The 21,413-nt window shown below is 39.9% G+C and overlaps 1 long non-coding RNA gene across 1 annotated transcript in view; it reads right to left on the reverse strand.

Moving 5' to 3' along the window:
• The window catches only part of LOC139596767 (uncharacterized), a 133,773-nt gene that overhangs the window by 11,051 nt on the left and 101,309 nt on the right, over positions 1 to 21,413 (reverse strand). The window lies entirely within an intron of this gene.

The following is a 21,413-nucleotide window of genomic DNA, read 5'->3' on the forward strand; positions in this document are numbered from 1 at the left end:
GTTGAGTTCTTGAATCACTGGGGAGTAAAAGAGCCAGAGCTCAGCCTCAAGTTTTGCCAGAGGTCTTGCAGTGTGAAACTGGGCAAAAGCAATGTGCCCACTGAACTTTACTCCTCTCATCTGTACAATGGAGCTCCATGTAAAAAGGATCCCGTAAAATTTTATTTGTGATTGCGAGAAGTTCAGTGTTTATTTGATCTATAAAGCAATCTGGCTATTTCAGTGTGGCTAACTATATATCTGTAACTTTCTAAGTAATGTCCTTTCCTACAGTCAGAAAATCACTGCATGATTCGGGTTGAAACATTTAGGATCATCCTGTTCCAACTCCCCTGCTGTGGGCAGGGAAATTTCCACTACACCAGGTTACTCCAAGCTTTGTCTAACCTGACACTGGGCACTGCCAGGGATGGGACATCCACAATTAGACACTTTGGGAGGGCTTAGGTTTCCAGGTCAGGTGCTTACACAAGGGCAGCCAAGGCATAATCCAACACAAGATTTTAAAATAACAGAAGACTCAGATGCCCCGAAGTTTGTTCTGCTGTGGACTGAGAGCACAACTGGGTGTGAGCAGCAGCTGTTGTCAAATGTGTGCAGAACACTGCACATGGCTGAGCACAGTCAGGAAATTAATGTTGTACCAGTGGATCTCAGCAGCTGACAATGCTCACAGAGCATTGCACAAACTCTAGGAAGTCCTGTGGCTGTCTCACGTGAAGGGAAAACAAGCAGATCTGGGTGCAAACTACACTCACACCTGTTTTTGGCATCTAAAGATCCTCAGGGTCTCTGTGGCTCAGTTTTTCACCCTATTTTGGGAGGTAATGAAACTCTATGCTAAGGCAAGAATCAATAAAGCTTCACTTTAAAGGGTTGATGAGGTCAAGAAAACACCAGTTCCTGATGCACATGGGTTCAAGAGTAGAGGGGACCATGCAAGTTCCCAGGTAGATTTGATAACAGAATTCATAAAATAAGAAAAACAAATTCAATCTGGGGAAACCCGAGCTTCTAGGTTTCATGCCATGTACATTTAGTAGCTATAAAATTAGAATACTGTGGTACAAGGGGATTCAACATTTTTTCTGGAAACAAGTGAAAAATGATGTGCAGCATCCTAAGTACTAAATTCTGTTAGTTCAGTTTTGTTATGCAGATGGATTTTTTTCCTTCTCCTCTACTCTTTAAAATGTTTTGAATTAAAATAGCTTACTCAAGGTCACCAAAGGCATATGGTCCTGCTCAAAACTTTAAACAAAACATTAGTTTTTACAACCTTTTGTAATTTGGTATTGTATACAACATGGTTATAGACGGAATTTCTGTAATCTTTGCAGTGGGTGACAGAAATATGAGAGCCAAATTTATAAGCCATTTAGTGAAGCATTTAATCAATTTCATGCATAGGAAATAACTCCGATTGCTTTGCTTTATCAATCTTGCTTTCTCAGAGACCTGCAGTCACCCCAACCTCAAAACACTTCAGTGCATGAGGGGGGAACCATGTGCAAAATTCTAATGCAGCACACAGTGCCAGGGACTTCTGAGGGCTGTTTAAACTTGCCAGCATCAATAACCCCTCTTGAGGCTGTTAATATATTTCAGAAGGAAGGCAGAAAGCCTAATATTTATAGGAAGTTGCAAGGCCTCTTTTTACAGAGATTTTCCTTAAACATCCTTTGTCTCGAATGAGTCTTTGACACTGTGTAGAGTTATGTAGATTGAGCTTGCCTCTAATACTGAAGTGTTTCTGAATGCTGCCTTTAATCACTTACAAACACTTAAACACCCTCCCTGCATCCTGCCCCTGTTTCCATAAACTATGACTGGCATATAATTTGTCAAACTCAGAGACAAATGATGCTTGGGATGACACTGCTCACTGAGGCCACAGCAAGAAAGACAGCACCAGGTCTGGGCTGGCTTGCAGTGCATGTAAGAGTTAAAATTCACATTTGACTGGGACTGGGGGAGGCTGAGCTGAAGGATTACAAAAGTTCCTCTTCTGGTCTTCAAGCCATGGCTCTGGATGGACCATCTGACTTCTGGCAGTGGGCAAGAAGTTGGGAACACCTCTCCTCACCCCTCCCACAGGACAGCTGGTGACCTGGACGTTCCTGAGCTCTGTCTCCAGTTGTGTCTGCACTCATAAGGAGTTGTCTATTGGGACATGGCAGCATGAGGTACTGCTCTTCCTGCAGAAGGGAAAGGAAAACCTTGACCCAACCAACCTCATCCCCTTCTCCTGTATCTAAAACCCCTACCTGGAATAAGAGATAAGGCTTAAAAGACTATTGCAGAGCACACTTTCTTCTCAAGTACTACAACAGCTGGTACAATACCCTGAGCAGAGTACTACACAGTGATTTTTTTTCCTGAGTGAAAAATTCCTGGAGGAGCAAAAAGCCAATCTCTCTGATAATCATCAGCTGCTCAACTATATTAAATTTAGACAAGGCTACAATAGTGCCAGAGTTGTCCCCTGCCCTCTAAAATTAGAACTGAAAGAATGGTGGGCATAGTGCTAAATATATAACTCATTTAAAAATAATGTGCTCTCAGGCTTTCCTAATGCTTGAAAAACTGATCATCATAAATCCCTAAAGATCTGTTTGCACAGCCAGCCTGCTTCCATCAGCCCCAAACATGTTTCAGTAGGGTCTGTCCTTTCTGAAAGGACAGTTTCCCTCACAGTTTATAGGGGAAAAAAAAGCAGGAAAGTTTTGCTGTTAAATGATAGTTAAACAATAAACCTCCTAGTTATCTGCCTGGACAGAAGCTTCACCTGGCCTCTGCTTTCTGTTTGGAAGCAAAAAAGGAAAGAAGAAAGGGTTAATATTTACTATCTCTCATAAGCACTAGTCCTGGAAGAGTTGATAGGGACAATCCATCTGAAATGATCACAAGTGTGAGGTTTAGCTCTTCAAGCTGTAGAAAACCACAACAATCCTCTACAGAATAAAAAAAGACCCACAGAAAATCAAGAATCCTAATTCTTCTCCTGTTTTTCAGCTCCAGCAAAAGCCAGTGCTAACAATTTCAGAATCAATAAAATCAGCAGGATGGATTAAGAGCAGTTTTGCATAGAAACAGGGGCATGGAAAACATACATCTTTCCTTCCTTCAAGGTCAGAAAAACTTCTACCTAGAAGCAAACCTCTTCTTTCCCTCCCAATTCCCTTCTAACAATACACAGGACCCCACAGGGGAAGAAATTGCATTAAGGAAATTTATAGAGAGTTGGGGCCTGGGTGTACATTGGACTAAAGGAACTCTGAGTCCTTGCAGGACTTAAAAATCTCCATCATGAGACAAGGGGTGTCTTGGAAAAGTTAGGCTTTTATTTGCCAGCTGTTTTTCTTTTTCTGTTATTTTGACTATCAGAAAATCTATGACAGACATGTTTGAGGAGAGTGGAGTGAGGAGAGGGGAAATAATTGTTTGGGAGGGTTTCATGGGAGTAGTAAAGAAACCACTCTGCTGTCAGGTGTGGTTCTTCCTCGGGCTGGGCAAACAAACCTGGGGTCTATGAGAACCCAAAAGCCACTTGGCTGGAACAATTAGAGATGGAATCTGTGTGAAGTTGGGGGCTGTGGCTAAAAGACAGAATGCTGCTTCACCACAAAATTTGGTTAAAAAGGAGTGGTGTGGGGTTTTTCCTCCTGCTTCAGCTGCTCTTTCCCCCATGCTGATGGGATGCTGCAGAGGGCTCAGGTCTGTGCTCTCCTGAAGGGCTCTGAGAGGTGCCTGTGCCACAAGAAGTGGGTCTGGACTTGATCTGCTGCAAATAGAAATGCTTGTTAGGGAAGCAAACAGGTCATATTACACTATTCTTGTACCTTAAATAAATCAAGAAAGGTGTAAATGTGCTAGTCATGAACTTATTTCTCCCTTGGGCTACTTCTATGAGATGTTTCTTTCTCTTCCTTCCCCCCTCCTCATTCTACCTTTGCTCTTTTGGATGCCATCAGCTGGTTGGAGGGGTTTGCTGAAAATAGAAATATTAAAAAGGCATGTTTTCTGTTGGCTCATCTGGAAGATTCTGGGGAGGATTAACTCTTTGAATTCTTCACCCCATAAATTTGGGGTTTACACTCTAGTTTTGCCTTACAGAAATACAAGAGAAGTATAAGTAAAAGGAAATGAAAAGTTTTTAGTACATAGATATACTTTTGCAACCTTAATGAGCAGGTGATCTCCTTTTCTTCTTTCCTTTTAAACAGTACCTAGGATAAAAATTCCATGCTTTGCTGCTGGAGGAAGTCTAGAAAAGTTTATCACAATATGAATGCAGATTTTTTTGTGAGGGGAAAAATAGTATTGGGAGGGGAAAATAGTATTAGAAGTCAAGGTTAATTTTTTTTTTTTAAGCAATACAGTGATTAACAGGCAAGTTGCAATGGGCTGTTTCTGGTGAAACTGGTGTTTTTAATGACCTCACTGTAAAATGAACACCTTGCCATCCCTAGGAGCTGTTTGTTACTCTGCAGAATTCTCTGGACATAATCTAGAGCTGCTCAATTTTTACTAATGAAACTAAATGAGAATTTAAAAAAGTCCTACTACCTGCTCACTCACCAAAGCTGGTTTTCTTGAAGCAGAATAGACACAATTTAAAAAAACCTCAATCAAGTTTCTTATTCTTTGAAGAACACAGTATTTTATGGATGTAATTTATAAGCAGAAAAGAAGAGGGCTATTCCCAATATTATCTTTATCTTCTAGACATAAATAACAAACAACTCTGGTAATCAAAATTTACTGCAATTGTAATAGGTTTTGGCATCGTTTATGTATCACAGGGAATGTTAACATAATGTTGACTTTCAGGACTGAGGCCAATTTTTTTTTATTTTATTTTTTTGGGCTGGCTTCATTGTGTGTATATATATACATATATATGGAAAACCTCCCTTCCCCCCAGTATATTTGTGACTTTTATGGCATTTGAGAGATTAATTCTCGTAAATAACACTGTTTATATCTCCTAATCAGAAAGTTGAAATTATCTGTGACAATGTGAACACTAAAAAGTTGTATACTATGAAAATATTTCAATAATTAATGCATGCACTATCTAGAGCAATTGACAGTGAGGTCATAAACATAATGGGCCATCTGTGTTTGATTTGTATCTGAAAATGCTTAAAGGGAAAGGCAGGTAATTCAGGCTTCTCTTACAAATGTAAACAGGCAAGATTTTTCACCTTCTCAGAAGGTTGTTGAACCATTTCATTACTTTAAAGAAGAAAGAAAAAAAAAGGTTTTTCCAGGCTAGAACCTTTTACCACACTTGCATTTTGCTCCTGTATTCTCTGACAGGCAGCACACACCAGTGAGGCTTTTAGTCTTCTTTTAGAGGGTTGTCATTCTCCTTTATTTACTTTATATTGTTTGCTCTATAAAAAAATGCCACTTCAGTCTCCTGAGCAATCCCACCAGCTCACTTTGCATTCTGGGACCTGGCTTTAAATAGTTTCCTTTGGACCTTTCCAAGTTCAGATCTGCACTGGGCTGTTGAAAGACAGCAAAAGGTTTGTGCAGGGATCTGGCTCGTTGTGCCTTTATGACCCTTCTCTGGATTTGTCCCAACTTGTCTCCTGAACCTTTTCTCCCTTGTGAAAGTCAAGATTCAGGTTACCTGCATATCTGGGCTTGGATTTAATTTAGCCCCGGATTTCTGCGCTGCGATGGGGAGAAATGGATTGTCCTGCTATCGTCAGGAATAACTATTTATCTCTGGCCTTATATGCATTGGCACAAAGCCAATATCAGGCTGGAATGACTCAATAAATAAACAACCATACAGCCCTCTTGTTTTCACTGGCTGATCTGATGACAGTCGGGCTCCTGCTCTTGGCACACACTGAGGCTCTGCTGAAGGAAATGCCATTATCTTTCCCGTGCCAGGCAGAGATTAATACATTCTTAGAAATTGAATCCAGACAGGACTTCTAAATGATTTCATGTGACCTCCTGTATATCAGGGCTATTAAATACTACAAATTACCTATGATAAGAGCAGAGATTGCAACCTATTTAAAACTCTGTGCTTTCTCCCCCACCCCCCCCCAGCTCTGCCCTTTCTTGTTCCTCAAATATTAAGTGTAGGCAGAGAATGGGTCATAGCAAGGCAATACTAAAGTCCAGAGAAACTGGCTGAAATATATCTGGGGATTCCTGCCCAGTAAGAATTCCCTGATTATCTGATCTGGGCTAATTTCACTCTCAGGTCTAAAACTGGTGATCAGAACAAGTACCAGCTACCACCTGTGAGACTTCTTTATTGCCCCCCCTAGACTTTGATCACCTTTTCAGCATTTCATGTCTAGCATTGCAAAATCTTGGATGTAGCCAAGGGAAGAAATACTGGCATAAAGCAAGGCCAGAAACTGAATTGTACACCAAGGTGGGAGAATTATTCTTGACATTGCAAGTACCTGTCTAATGCTTGGAACTCTGAAGCATAAATATTTTCCTAATGTTGGGCCACAAGGATAATAAAAGGGGACAAGCCAAAGCCCCAGATTCACAGACTGGTAAAGAGAAAGACTCTGCCTTATGGATGTTGAGCATCTGCATTTCTCTCACTTGCACAAGAATCCTCCTCCTTTCCCCTTATCCTCTCAAACAGGAGGGTGTATAAACTGCTGCATGCTCCAAGTCAGATGATGAAGAAGATAAATTCTACGTTGTCCAAGCCCAATGATCTCAAAATATAGCAGTTTGCAGCACTGGGAAACTGCATCTTACTTCAAAGCTGAGTTTCTGTAACTCCTGTTTCCATTTTTGCATCTTGTCATGTTGTTGGCAGCAAGGTCAAATGCCCCATGTTATCCAATATTCTCCCTGTGCACAGGTCCCACTGCTTAGAAATCAAGTCCTCTTCCTCCTTTCTTGTTCAGCTGAGGAATTTGAGTTTATATGTTGCACAGCAGTGCTTCTTTCTAATATCTAGATTATTTTATTCTCCTGTGGTCTTACTTTGGTAGGTCTCCCTTTTGAAAGTAAAGTTAGACCCAGATGTCTAATGATTTGAATTGCCAGTTTTTGTCAGAGCAGATAATTTCCTTGTTTCTACTTGAAACTTTCTCCTTTTTTTTTTTTTTTTTTTTTTTTTTTTTTTTTTTTTTTTTCCCATTCTGGCTCTGGACTTCAGAGAGTTTTGGCCTTGTTATGCTGAGTAGAGGTGGAGATTAAACATTTCAGGTTCAAATGTTTTGAGACAGTTTCCCACTCCATAAAATTAGCCTTGTTCCCTGATTTTTGCATTGTTTAGCTACACTGCAGCAAATACAGCATAACAGAGAGCCCTGAATCAGAACCTCATCCTCTCCCACCACTTGCTAAAATAATTCTTCCTGTCATCTACAGATTTTATTGGCACAATTTTATGTGCTATGTGAAAATTTCATAATAAAGTTCATGATACTATAAACTTCAAGTTGTGTCAAACCAAAGTAAAACCTGGCCCAGCCATAGTCTGTGACAGATTAGGGAAAGATTATTGGAAGGAGAACTCTGTACCTTCCTGATTTCAAAATCTGCAGTTAAAAGACATCCAAAGCTGATGTTTAATTTTACTCAGTGTGGTTTCATGGTTTTTAAAATCCATCTATACTTTTGTTCTCTCCAACATCTTTGAAAATGAGTTCCATCATTGAATTCATGCTGAGGAGAAAAATACTTTCTTGCAGCAAGTGCCCTATATTGTATTATGAAAAAGAGTGAATAATCATTCCCTACTTACCTTCTCTATTCCAGATTTTATAGGCCAGATATTGTTCTCCCTTTTTCTTTTTCAGATATTCTTTACTTAAAAGAAGCAGGAAGGTGTTGTAATTTTCTGCATCTATTTTGAGTCAGAGTGACCAGAACTACAGTGGATTTATACGTGGCATGAGGATATTTTCTGCATTTTCCTTCTCCACTCATAATCTTGTATCTTATTTTCCCTTTTGTGGGGCACTGAATTGATGCTTTACAGTGAATTATTCACAGTCACTGAGATCTTTCTGACACAGATGCATCTCCAGCCTCTGTGTGTGTCTGTATTGCACTTTTATTACTCTCCACCCAGCGACACTGAATTTCTCCTGTTTTTCTAATACTCTGGCACTTAGCACAGTGAGATATTTCAGCTTGGAGAGTGTTGGATAATTCTCTCTCATTTATCCATATATGATCAGCATAGTTGGTGACAGACTCCTGGGGGCCCCTGCTCAGTAGCTGCCCCCACTCTGAAAACTGAGTATTTATTCTTGCAGCCATCACATTTTAGGACAGCTCAGTTTAGAGCACTGAAACCTTCTCAAAGCCTTTCTAAAATCTATGTGCCCTTGCTGGAGATGCACATGAAGTGACTGATTCCTTTGGCAGAACCTCATTAAAAGGAATTTGTGCAGAGCAAGGGACGGTTCTGAACATCACCTGGCATTAAAAGCCACGGTGGTTTTGCTTGGTTAAATTTAAAATAATTTCAAAAGGAGAATGCATTTTTCTGCTTAAGGCTGTGATATGGCATTTGGGATATACAGGTTGTACTCCTTCTCTGCCAAAAATCTGTCTTCCTGAGCAAGTTGTTTCATCTTCCTGCAGTGCAGTTGCTCAGAGGTGCAATCATTACTTGTTTCTTCCATCACCTCTCTTCACCCTTCTGAGCTTTCCAGGATAGAGGCAGCATCTTTACCTCTAGATTTTTCTTTAAACCATTTTGTTTGGTAACTCTGGATGATGTCATAATCCAAGCTGATAGTGCATTTGTTAAGGTCAAATAGCCTGATAAGAGCATTAAGTCACTGGTTTTAATCAAGCTCCATTTCACTCTTTCAGTTTATATATATATATATATATATATATATATTTAATTTCAGTGATACATTGTCTCAGTGACAATATTTGTTTTGGCCACTAAATCAACCAGTATGCCATAATAAAAAAAATTCTGTGTTATTTTAATTAAAATGAATTTGCTTTTATTCTGCTGTTTTAAAGAATCTGGTTGGACTCTAGCAGTGATAATATCAGTAAAGAAAAAGCCAAGGGCCTTTTTCATGAGATTTCATTAAGGCATGATAATTAAGAAATGGGAAGAGGACAAAGAATCACAGTGCCTCCGCACTGAAGATGCTGTGCCTTAAGAGTGTGAGTAGTAACTGTTGGGTCAGTGACTATAAACCAGCCCTATAAATGCAGAATATAAGTCCTGAACAGGCATTTCCTCACAATGATTATGCCAGCAGCTAATGGCCACATGCAATGGGTCACACTCCTTCCTCCCTCCCCTTTTAAAGTGGCACCATCCCTGTTTTCACTCTGTATCTGTCAGAAAGACACATTGATTTCCTTTTGGAGGAAAACACATATTTCTTCCCTCCTGCTAAGAAGATAAATCTGACAGTTTTTAATCAAATGTAGTTGTTCACAACTATAGAAATGTTTCCAGTGGCATAGATGAAAACCTTTTTTTTTCCCCCTATTTTTTTTTTAAAGGGGGTTTCTGGAAGTCAAGTTTATTTGGAGAGTGCACCTGTGCTAAAAATTTTACTGTATGCACCAGCAGTTAACATTTGGGAATGCCCTATGGGCAGGTTTAACTTTACTGCCCTCCAACATAATGCCTGTCTTGTAGTGGTAACCATGAATACTGCCATAGTTAAGGGTCTGTCAGTGGTTCTGTCATAAACTCCCCTGTTTCCAGGGTTTTTATAACTCAGCCATAAAAACTCTCTCCAAGCTAAAGCTTAGCTTACCAAGGCAGACCTGATTCTGATCTTGGCAAGGCAGATGATACATATCCCTCTGTCTCTTCTGAAATTAGCTGTGATCCCCCAGGAAGGGCTCTCACAAACCATGGGTGCAATACATGTCTCCAGCAATATGTGATAGATGAAGGGGGAATGGTGTCTTAGAAAGGCTTTCATCCTCTTCAAATGGCAAATAAATTGGCCTTTTTACTTTGAAGCAAGAGAAGTCAAACAACACAGTGCTTTCCAATTTAAATTGCATTTTTACTTTAGTCTTTTATTTCTTAGAGTAACTTTAGGAGTTCATTACTGCTTAGCCTGGGCCATAGGAAAATATCTGATAGCATTTAGAAATGTGGAAAATCACTCACTATTTAAGTATTACTCTGGATTTAAATCTGTGGGAATGAATGTGGAAATGGAAATCCTGAAGAAAAAGATCACTCAAATCTGAGTGGAGCCAGTGTTCAGCAACACAGAAACCATGGCTACTGTGACCTTGAAAGAAAGGGAGTGGTATTTAAAATGTAAAATAGCAATTTATATTTCTGCTAATTTGTCCGTAGACTTAACCCAGCTTGTAGGCAAGGCTGGCTGCAATGAGCTCTAGAAGTAGAGCAAATATTGGTGCATAATAATAATAATTTTCTATAATGGCTGCTAGTATAGATTTGGAAATAGGTTATACATTCCTCAGTAAAATTAGAATGGGATAGATGGCTGCTAGCTGAACTATGATTTGGATGTTGTGTTAATGCCCACTAATTTAAAAAGTAGTAAACTACTATTGGATATATGCTGGATATATTTGGGTTGGGGAGGTTTTTTCTTTTCTGGGAGCAGGAAGAATTGTTCAACTCTGCCAAGATATCCATGGGTTTTTCATTCTAGGCTGAACTCTATGCTCCCCATTATCTCCTGATGGTTGAGGTGCTCCAGTCCTTCTAATTCCCTTCCTGAATGCCCTAAAGCTGAACACTCACCAAATATTTTTAATTTGAACCCTCAGGTACATCTGAAAAATGGTGAAGAGAAAATAAAGGAAATACCTTGAATGTACTACAAGAGCTGGTACCTTCACATGTTTGTTCCTAGTGCTGCCTTTTATCTCCAGTATTTGGCATTTTTGCAATGATTTCTGACTGCTTCATGCTTCAACTCAGGGGGGCAAAGGAGAGGAGGGAACTGCCAATCTGTCTTTTCCAAAGAGCATTATATAAGTCTAAGGAAAAACTATGGAAAATGAAAACAAATTAAGTAGGAAACAAAAAAAAAAAAAAAAAAAAAAAAAAAAAAAAAAAAAAAAAAAGGCACCTTTGATATTTCTGCACTGATAATGGAACATTAATTTTAAGGAACCTTTTTGGAAATGAGCCAGAGGTAAGCCCTGGGCAAAGCTGTTCTTACTTTTAAACACTATTTCTGCTTCTGTGTTATGGGGAACTTTCATGGTTTGTGCCCTGAATGGGATAATTCAGGCCTTACTCCTGTTTAGATCTAGGCCAATGAGATGATCTTTTGTTGACCAAGGTTTCCTCTAACATTTGTGCCTTTATGAGTCTTCTCTCTTCAAGGTATGAAGGAAGTTTCTCCTTTTAAGAAGTCTGGTCTCCCAGTAACCTTGGGATGGATTTACACATTTAAGTCGCATCAAATGCTAATAGGAATTCCTTGGTCAAATCCTCTGCCCTGTCCCTCTTCATGCCTCACTGGGAGAAAAGAGCCATTAGTGTGTTTAAAAGTAAATTTCAAGGTTTCCTTTTTGTGTGTTCCAATGGCTGAGGTTTATTCCTCTCGTCCTTTTTATTTTATTGTGAGGCACCTTGAGTTATTTGCATGATAAGACACCCTGTAAATGGATTATATTGTAATGCATTGTGTAGGTTTAATGCTGACAACAGCTTGGTTTGGAAGTAAGATAGCAACTTAGATTTTTAGTTTCTGATGTGCCGTGCAGAGAAATGCCTTTTGAGAAGCACAAGGCGAAGCAGGAGGGATGAGGAGGAGGAGGCAGCTGGAGTTAAGTTGTATGAATAACGTGAGGGAAGGCTGCCGTTCAAGATGAGCTGAATGCATTAACTTCTCAGCCCCCAAACTGCAGAGAATCAGCAGCACAAATGCCAGTGGCTCCCCCTTCTCTGCTCTAACACTTAATCTGGTTTTCCCCTTCATTTTTTTCCCAAGGATACCAAAGAGGTGGCAATGTTTTTTAGTAACAGGCTTTCACATGGGATGGGTGTACCTTTGCAGACACTGTGCCCAGAACATTATGCCATTATATACTACCTACTTAGGAGCTGAAGCTGGTCCCCTGGAGAAGCCCTATATTTCAGAAAAAAAAATGGTGAAATGAGCAAAAAGTCTGTTTTTTGGGGGAAGTAGATTGCCCTTAACTCTCACTGGACCATGTAATGAGTGCTGGTGCAGGAGGTTTGGCAGTCTGAGCATGGAAAACATACACTTCCCAGGAACAGGGTGTTTAAATCCTGGCAGAAAGAACTTGGCTTTTCCCCCCAAGGTAAGTATGGAGTTTGCATTGAGTGGCTATTTCAGATAACACCACAAAAATATAAACTTGCTCCGGAGACTAAAGTGCTTTTCATCTCTGCTGAAGTTCTGCACAAGGCTGCATTTCATGTTACATGCTTGAGATACCCTGTGCAAGTGGCAGAAATATTCCTCTTTCTCCCTTTCAGCTGCAATAATAAAGCTCTCCAGTTTTTAAAACTTTGCTCCATATAACTCAAAGCTTGAATAAAATGATAGCAATTAAATCAAAGGTGATGACTCTGTTTCACTTGTGTCTTCTGGCCTTAATTCTTCATGGTACCAAACACCCTTGCTCTGGTTTAAAGTTCTTGGGCATTTTAAAGTTCTTGGGCATCTCTTCAGCTTTTGGCATATACATGGCACCATTTCACACTAATAGAACTATTCGCATATTCCACATATTTTAAATAACTCTTTATTATCTATAGTGGTTGAATGGAGGAAGCTGAGCAGTCGTGCAAAATTTATGCATCACTTAAATTAAAATGAAATGCTGCTCGGAATCACTTTAGGTTTCATTTTTTAGCTCAAAGTCGTCATGAATAGCATTTTGAAAAGCACTTTGATCATGGCGCTGTTAAAAAAAAAAACAACAGAAGAGAGAGGGGAGTATCTTTTGGGGGAGAAGCCTTTGAAATCATAAAGTGTAACTAAACTTAGTCAGCATACTGTGACCTGTCAGGAAAGAGCTGATCCTATTTAAGCTCCGCTGCATGCGGCCAAAATACTTTAAAGAGAATTCTGTAGATTTCTGTGTTTCCTGACGTCAACGTGGCACAAGAGGAAGATGGGCTGCTATTTTTTTTTTTTTTTTAAGAGAAAAAGAAATGCTTAAAAGTGCCACCAAGGCATTCTTGACTTGGGTCACTGTGCTGGTGATGCTGCAGTTTCTGGGACATATTGTCACTTGATCCAGGTCTGTGACTGAAAAAGGGACACTTTGGTTTACCAATCCATTCTTTTCAATTAAAATACATAGAGGGTCTTGTCTTCCCTGCTGCTCCATGGTTATGAGGAAAGAATTAGGCACTGGCCATCCCTTACGGATGAGTGGCGTGTAAATCTGGATTAATTCTGGCAAGCTGAGGGAAGCAATACAAGGATCTGTCTCACTCCAGTGCCTGGTCTTTATGCCATTGAATCCCTCCACTGATAGAGAGATGCTGTACAGTTGTACATCCAACACCACACTCAGGGCAAAAAACCTTTAATAATAGTTTAAATTAAAACAACTGGTGCTTTTAAAGAGAGGAAGAGGGTCTTTGTGAAGTACAAATAAATTCTCCAACTCTCTCTGTGAAGACGTCACTAACAACTCATTTAAACTCTTGTAAAGAGAGTGTTTGTGTTCTAACAAGAAGTTTTGCAATCTGGAACAAAATGTTACTGATTGGGGAATTTGGATCTCAGCTGCTCCTGAATGACTCCAGATTGAATTCCATTCATGATGGTGCTATTATTCCAGACTTGCATGAGGGCAATAGACCTTACAGGGAAATCAGTGCTGCTGAATTATTATTTGATTAAAAAAAAGGAAGAAAGAGCCTTCAGTTGTCACCAGAAGCAGTACTTGGATGGCTTTTTGCTGTTGAAAATGTCTGAAGCAGTGGAAAACAAAGCTGTGCAAATGGTATTGCTTTCCATAAAAATACCCATCACGGGGACTGTCCTTTCCTTTTGTGGGAACACCTGTTTGGTGGTTTCTGCACTGTGGGGTGAGAGCACTGGATCCAAGACACCCCAGGATGCAGCAGAATATTGCAAAATAAATCAGCCTGCCTTTGAAATCGGAAAGAAATTTTGCTTTGTATACAGGGCTACAAAGTCTGATACAGCACTGCTGTTATCTGCAAGAAAAAAAGAGTGATCAAAATTGGTAATAATTCTTCCATTAAATGGGAGATAAAACTTTAATTAAGACAGCCTACTGGAAGCTCAGGATGCTTCAAGTGTGACTAATACTGACTGGCAAAAATATTAATTTTAACAAACATTAATTAGTGAGTTTTGCTCTGTGGCTGAGGAGACAGTGCTTGCATGCAAGTGTCCCTACAGGGGTGTGTGTATTTGTGCACTTTGGAGAGTGTGACACGTGGTGAGACAGCACGAGGGTCTCTTGTGTCCCCCAGTGTTTAATACAAGGGTTTGGTGTCTGAACAATGTGTCTAAAGACTTGGAGATGTGAATTTCTCACTATGATGAACCCACATCAACACCAACACTGGCTGTTCATCCATGAGGCTGCACCAGCACCTTCCAGTGTGTCACCAGGTGGGCTCTGGTTTGGGATTTCTCCATTTTTGTGTGCCAGGATGAACTCTTGTGAGACTCCACCCGGAGCTCTGCATCCAGCCCTGAGACCCCTTTGATAAGAAGGATGTTGGAGTGAGTCCAGAGGAGGCCATGGAGATGATCCAAGAGCTGGAATGTCTCTGCTATGGAGACAACCTGAGAGACATGAGGTTGCTCAGCCTGGAGAGGAGAAGGCTCTGGGGAGATCTCACAGCACCTTTCAGTGCCTAAAGAGGCTCCAAGAGAGCTGAAAGGGATTTTGACCAGAGCATGGAGCGAGAGGATGAAGGGCAATGGCCTCAAACTGAAAGATGGCCGGGTTAGATGAGATATTTGGAAGAAATTCTTTACTGTGAGGGTGGAACAGGTCCTTCAAAGTGCTCAGGACCAGGTTGGGCAGGGTTTTGAGTAGCCTAGTCTCATGGAAGGTGTCCCTGCCCATGGCAGAGGGTGGAACAAGATGATCCTTAAGGGTTCTTCCAACCCAAACCATTCTGTGATTCTCCAAAACCCTGGCCCCAATACTTCAGGCTCCTGGCAGCTGCAGAGAGAGGTTATAGCTCTGACTTTTCCCTCCAGCTGAGGGATCTGGGGCTGTTTTCCTCTTCCAGAGCCCTGGAGTTCCCCCATGGCTCACAGCCCCAAGGGACTGCACAGCTGCTTGTCCTAGAGCCAGATCAGGCTGGGGTAAATGGCATAACTCACCCTCCAATTTTTTGGGGACTAAGGTTACACTGCTGATGTTACAGGAGAAGTGCTAAATGGCAGAATCAGCTGGATGGAGTGGCTACTTTGGAGTATTTTAGCTGAGTGGCTTGAGCATTTGGGTTATATTTTAGCAAGTGAGATGACCATTCTTTACAGATATTAAGGATGCAGAGCCTTGTGAATAGCGGAAAATCTAACATTTCATGGATATCAAAACTCACGCTCTTTTTTCCACAATACAAGTGTGTTGTAATTCTGTTTTTGCCCTCTATTATCCTTTTACACTGCCACAGAATGTACTTTCATCTTTTGGAAATGACCCTTTAATGCAGTGGCTAAAATTTAATTTAGGATCTTTTGTTTTAAAAGGTGTATGCTTTGTTATACAGGAATAACAATGGGGCTTCCATGGTCTTCATTGTGACTTAGAACAAAAATGCATTTTTGAAAGATATTTATGATATTTTTTTCCTGTCTGCTCAATCTGCAAACTCTGCTCAACCTTGGAGACCAGGCTGTGTTCCTCCTGAGGTGTGAGCTCTTGTTACCAACACAAATTCTTCCAGTGGTGGCTTTGTTGCCTCCTTCATGCTAAAGCAAACATAAAGTAATCAAAACTTAAGTTTCTTTTCAAGATACGGAAAGAAACACGATTTTAAAGACCTTGGACAATCCATTCGAGAACCAAACTGCTTTTTTGAAAAGAATTGTTTCTTTTTCCCCAGTGTAAAACGGAACTTTGAATGAATTTTGAATCTCAATTACCATCCTGTGTGGGCCCTAACATGAAAGTTGTTCCCACTCTCAAACCATGTTTAACTGGAACATCAGAGACAGTCCCTTCAGCTGGTCAGAATAATTTCAGTTCCAAATATCTTCATGAAGAAATGCAAGAGCAGATGTTTGCATCTTTTTATTGTCTCAGTGCCTAATTCATTCAACTGCAGTAGCTATGGAGGACTTTTGCCTCTATTACTATAACTTTTAAAAATTTTTCTCTCTGGTTATCAAAGTTTTCTTCCATTCCTGCAACTGATTTTATTGCCTAATGCTGGCAATACTTTGTTATCTTTATCTCATCTTGATCTATGCTTTTTATTTGAGTTGCAAAAGACCACAGACACAATTCAGTCTAAGAAGATAAACTAAAGTAATTCAAGCCCAGTGAATGGTTTTATTCTCTTGTGTTTGTACTTTCATAACTTACTACTCCTCTGATCCATTTTCAGCTGTAATGTACATATAATCAACTTTTTCAGACTCCTCACCAGAAAAGCTTTTATTCACTGGGCAGTAATCAGTATTAAAAGCCTTTAAAATGGTGAAAGTCAGTGGCACTGGTGCATTGTCCAGATGCATTGTTGTTGATGAAGAGAACTGATATTTCTGTGAAAGACCAATTTCATCTCAAAGTTTCTTCATCTCCTGCGATCACAACATTTTTCACGTAAGCTGGTGTCCACCTCTGATATTTCATTCTAGCTCAGGTAATTTTTTCCCCCCCAGAATAACTACAGAATGATTTGATGGCTTGCAATAAAGCACTGAATAGTCTCAGTCCATTAATGGAGCCTCTACAGACACCATTATATATGAGTTGTATATATTAGGGCATTTGAATCAGTGAAGAAAAAAAAACTTACAGCAAGAAGACACTTGATCACAAATATAGTTGTGTCACTTGAATGTTTTAAATGTAAAAGAGCAACATTTTAAAAAAGAATAAGAGGTGTGAAGCAGCCAATTTTTTTTCTAGGGGAGCACAAACCTAAGACTGATTCCAGAGATTTCAAATCCTTTAACATTAAGCTTGTGGTTAGATGCCTTGATACTTGCCATTGTTGGGGAGACACACATGTATTCTTCTCCCAGTTTTCAAATGTTTATTTTTGACTCATCACAAACCAGATTTCTCTGTGAGGTGTCTGGTAGAAACAAGATCCCCTAAGTTTTATAGTCTGCAGTTAAATGCTGTGGTCTCCACTGCTTTACAGCCTGTTAACTCCAGTGACATTTGGATCTAACACAGAGGTGGGGAACACCCTCGTGTCACCCAGAACTGTCCCACGGAGGAAGAAAACACTCACTGGAGTTCCTGGCTCTGATTGCTTTCTCTTTGCCTCAGGGTGTCCAGCTGCTGAAGCTTTTATTGGTTTTACAGCTCCATGGAGCAGCTTTGAAGGCAGCTGATTTTGGGACACCTTGACTGGGCTACCAAGTGGAAATCCTTACCAGAGCTGGCCTTCAAAATTAATTGCACCAGACACAGATTTATCCCATGATACTGTCTTAAATCATATTTAGATGCAAACATTGCTACTTTTTAAACTGAGTCAAAGGCTGTTAGGTGCAATGGCCTTTGTTAGGTCCCATAGAAAAGCTGGAAAAGCAACTATTGGGCATTGGAAGCTTTCATTATGTCTGAAACAAGGCAGTAGACTTGGCTAAATACAGCTGAAAATAGTTGCCACATGTTCACTGTATAAGTCAATTACACAGTTGCTGACAGGGAAATGGTTGGCATCCACAAGAAAAGACTAAAACAAAAGCTTCTTTTCATATTTTTCCCTTTCTTTTGTTTGAAACAAATATTAAACACCTATTTCCCATTTTCCCTTTTTTTTTTTCCTGTAAGAGAATAAATAGTACTATGGATTTCTTTTTCCTTATTTTTCTTTCCCCCTCCTTTTGCACTCCTCGTACTTGTTTTCCTTATTTTTCCTCTTTTCAGACTAATTCTTAAAAATTGTTAATTCTGGAGAACTTACAGAGGAAAACAAAGGAAAACTGAAACTCTCTAAAGTGGTTAAAGTAGTTTCATTTTTCTTTCTGCTGTTATAGCTTTTCCAAACCAAACTGAAATTTTGGATATTATTCACTTATTCAACTAAAGCAACAAAAAGGAAAAATGAGAGGAAATGGACAGACAACAAAAATAATTCCAGTACTTACAAAAAATACCACGTAAACAGTAGAAAAAAGATATTACATTTTGTACCTTGTCAAGGAGAAAACAATGGAATTTTGAAATTTTTAATGAAAAAGTTCTTCCATTTTTCAGCTGTCCTGAGAAATCCAAAGACCTCAGCTGTTTTCATCACTAGTGTTACTGCATCTCGTCTTGGATCCTGCTTTTACAAGATCCTATCACATCTGTGCTGTGTCTCTTCTGAATTAACTGAGCTTTTCAGCTGCATATTTTAAGGCTACATGAGTCAAACATTCATTGGACTCATCAGTCATCAGCCCCATATATCACTAATGCCAACTTTGATACTAGGATGACTCACGTCTTAATTATTTTGAATAACAAGTGTGCTCTTGTGGTAGGACAATATGATTTTGCTTGCTACAAAATGGATCTGCAGAAAGTCACCACATAATTCAGGTTAGCAAAGCTATCATGAAAATTCATGTTGGTACAAAATTGCTCATTCTTCATTATTTTCACAAGGATGATTTCCCCCCTTCCCCCACTAATGAGTCCATTAAGCAATTCTTGGCTTTGGAGATAACAGGTAGTTGAAAGTTTAAACATGACAATAAAGAACATTATTTTAAGTTAATTTTATATAGTGAAATTATTTCACCTGCAGAGAAGTATGAAAAACACCTAGGGAAATGATCCACCAGAGAGGCTGTGGCTATGTTATTTTTTGGTGATTGCAATTTCCTTTTTGATTGTTTGACATCTGTAATTCAGTAGAACATTGACAGTGCTGCTTTGTGTGGCTGCTGGGCTATGCTGGGCTGTAGATCCCTGTTCAGACTGTGGCATAGACCAACGAGTGGAATGAAATTTTTGCACTGCAACTGCCTCTCCTGTCCCAGATTTATGTAACACCTGAATGGTTCAACATCCCAAGAATTTGCCAGGAAATAGCTGGTGCTGATATTTCAAATAGCCTCATACCAATACCTGAGCAAGCTGCCTCTGTGCTGCTCTTTGGCTCACTGAAGTCTTTATCTCTACTTACATCAAGCCATTTCTTATTTGCAATCTTCAGATGTTATCACAGTGGTTGCTATGTTATAAACTCTTTCAGGTCCATGTGACCAGGAAGGCCATTGTGCAGTTGCTGTCCCCACCTCTATATCCTGTAGCTACATGTTGCTAAGTGGAATTATTCAGCAGTTTTACAGCTGCTTTTGCCATCAATTACATTGCTACTTCAGTGAGCAAAGTTTCACTTCCGAGTTAGAGTCTTTGGAAGTTTTTCTTTCCTTTTCTGATATGTGAAGTTGTCCAGACTATCCATGTTGTAGGCTGGAAACAGCAAAATGCTTGGCAAAGTTGTGTCCCAAATCCCCCTCAGAGGAAAATAATTTTTTTTTGAGATGAAATTGCCTCTTTCAGCTCAGATGGAAAGCTGGAGAAGGTAAAACATAGAGGAGCATGTGGACCACACAAAAAGTAAACAGCCACCTGATCTCTGGCCTGATCCAAACAAATGCTGTTGAAATAATTGAAAATATGCCAATTGACTTCTGTGGGATTTGCAGCAGGTTCTAAGCTGGCAACTACCCTTTCTAGCAAACAAATCTTGTCTACTTTTACATCTCAGGCTTATAGTTAATCAAGTTACTGAGACAGAAATGTCTTTGGCATGAACATGTTTCTCTGTTTCTCTTCCCTGCAACTAATAATGTTTCTTCAGGAATCGCTTCCAAAAAACTCAAAGGCCAGTATTTAGATAAGCAATATCAAAATGCTCCAGCGTTAAGCTGTGGTAAGTATTTCCTCCTGTTTGTTGTAAGAAAGGAGGTTTTACACAAGCCATGTAGTCTTAACTTTCACCAAGTTAAATAAAGGTTTAGTAAAAGGATTTTGTGCCCTTTTAACCCCCAATAACCAGAGTGCATCCTGTGTGACCATTCATTACATATGAAATGGCTGTAATTTATACCAAATGGGGTAGGTGAATTCAAACAGAAAGATACCATCGATGATAAAAAGATAACACTTCTCTGTAACAGATGCTTCATTTCATGATGGAAATGGGGAAGCTGAATGCTGCAGGTGCTGGGCTGACACTAGGCCTGTGGAGAATCATTAGAGCCTCCTCAGAGATCTAGGTTTACTCTGTGTTTAATCAGCCACAGTCAGAAGAAATGGCTTCATTTCAGCTTGATGAGAGCCAGATTACAAAAGGAAGATAGATGGCCAATAAGGTTCATCACTATAAGCATATTGTCTTAATTTGAAGAAACAAGCTGGCATTTTGTGCTGAGGAAAAGTGAAGTGCAATATGGCTAGTATCAAACCCTAGCTATTTCAAGTCTCTGTGCTCCCCACAATGAAAGTATTCTGGCTGCTCTTCCTTTGACTAAAATACTGAAAAAAAAAAATGCTGCAGAAACTGCAAATGACCACATTTACTCATGAGATATCACTGCTTTGGGCTCCAGAACGCTGAAACCTCTTGAAGTAGTTTTGCTCATCTTAACAATTCTCCAGCCACTTATTTATACACACATATATCATAAACATAAATGTATCTGCGTGTCTCCACGAGTGGAAAGGTTCAAAATGACTATTGATCAAAAAAAAAGGGTCTCTGAGCATAACATGAACAAGCACCTCCTAAAAGGGTCGGGGTGCCACCATCTATCATGACTTCCCACGACAGCCATGGGGACAATGGGGCTGTCAGCTGGGGCCTGCTGGGGGATGGGGCTTTCAAAAAAGATAGGGACCCAGAGCAGGGAACTTGTGCACACAAAAGATAAACAAAACTGGAGCTCTCTGCTTCCCCAATGAAACGAGTGATTCATTGCTGTTGCTTAGCTTAGCCTTGGTGCTGGGTTTTTTTCCCCCCTTGTGCACAAACAGACTTTTTGTATAATCTATTTCTTCGGTGCCTTCCAGAAGAAAGAGAGAGCCTGGGAGCTCTCAGGGTGAGAGTATGGGAGCCTGACATTGTGATGGGGACAGCACAGCTTTTACTGTATATTTTACAGTAGAGTGCAGATGGTTCTATTAAAGTCAGAACTTTTAGTACCAGGAAATCTACAAATATCTAAATTGTGATTTTTCAACCCATTTTGAATTGTGAATCCACAGCATTTTTGTCTTCTGTGGCAGATTTAAACACCCTAAAAATCAGTCTTACA

Source organism: Agelaius tricolor, unplaced genomic scaffold (assembly GCF_023055355.1).
Source record: "Agelaius tricolor isolate 1412-34295 unplaced genomic scaffold, bAgeTri1.0.p SCAF_16, whole genome shotgun sequence".
In the NCBI taxonomy this organism is placed as follows: Eukaryota; Metazoa; Chordata; class Aves; order Passeriformes; family Icteridae; genus Agelaius; species Agelaius tricolor.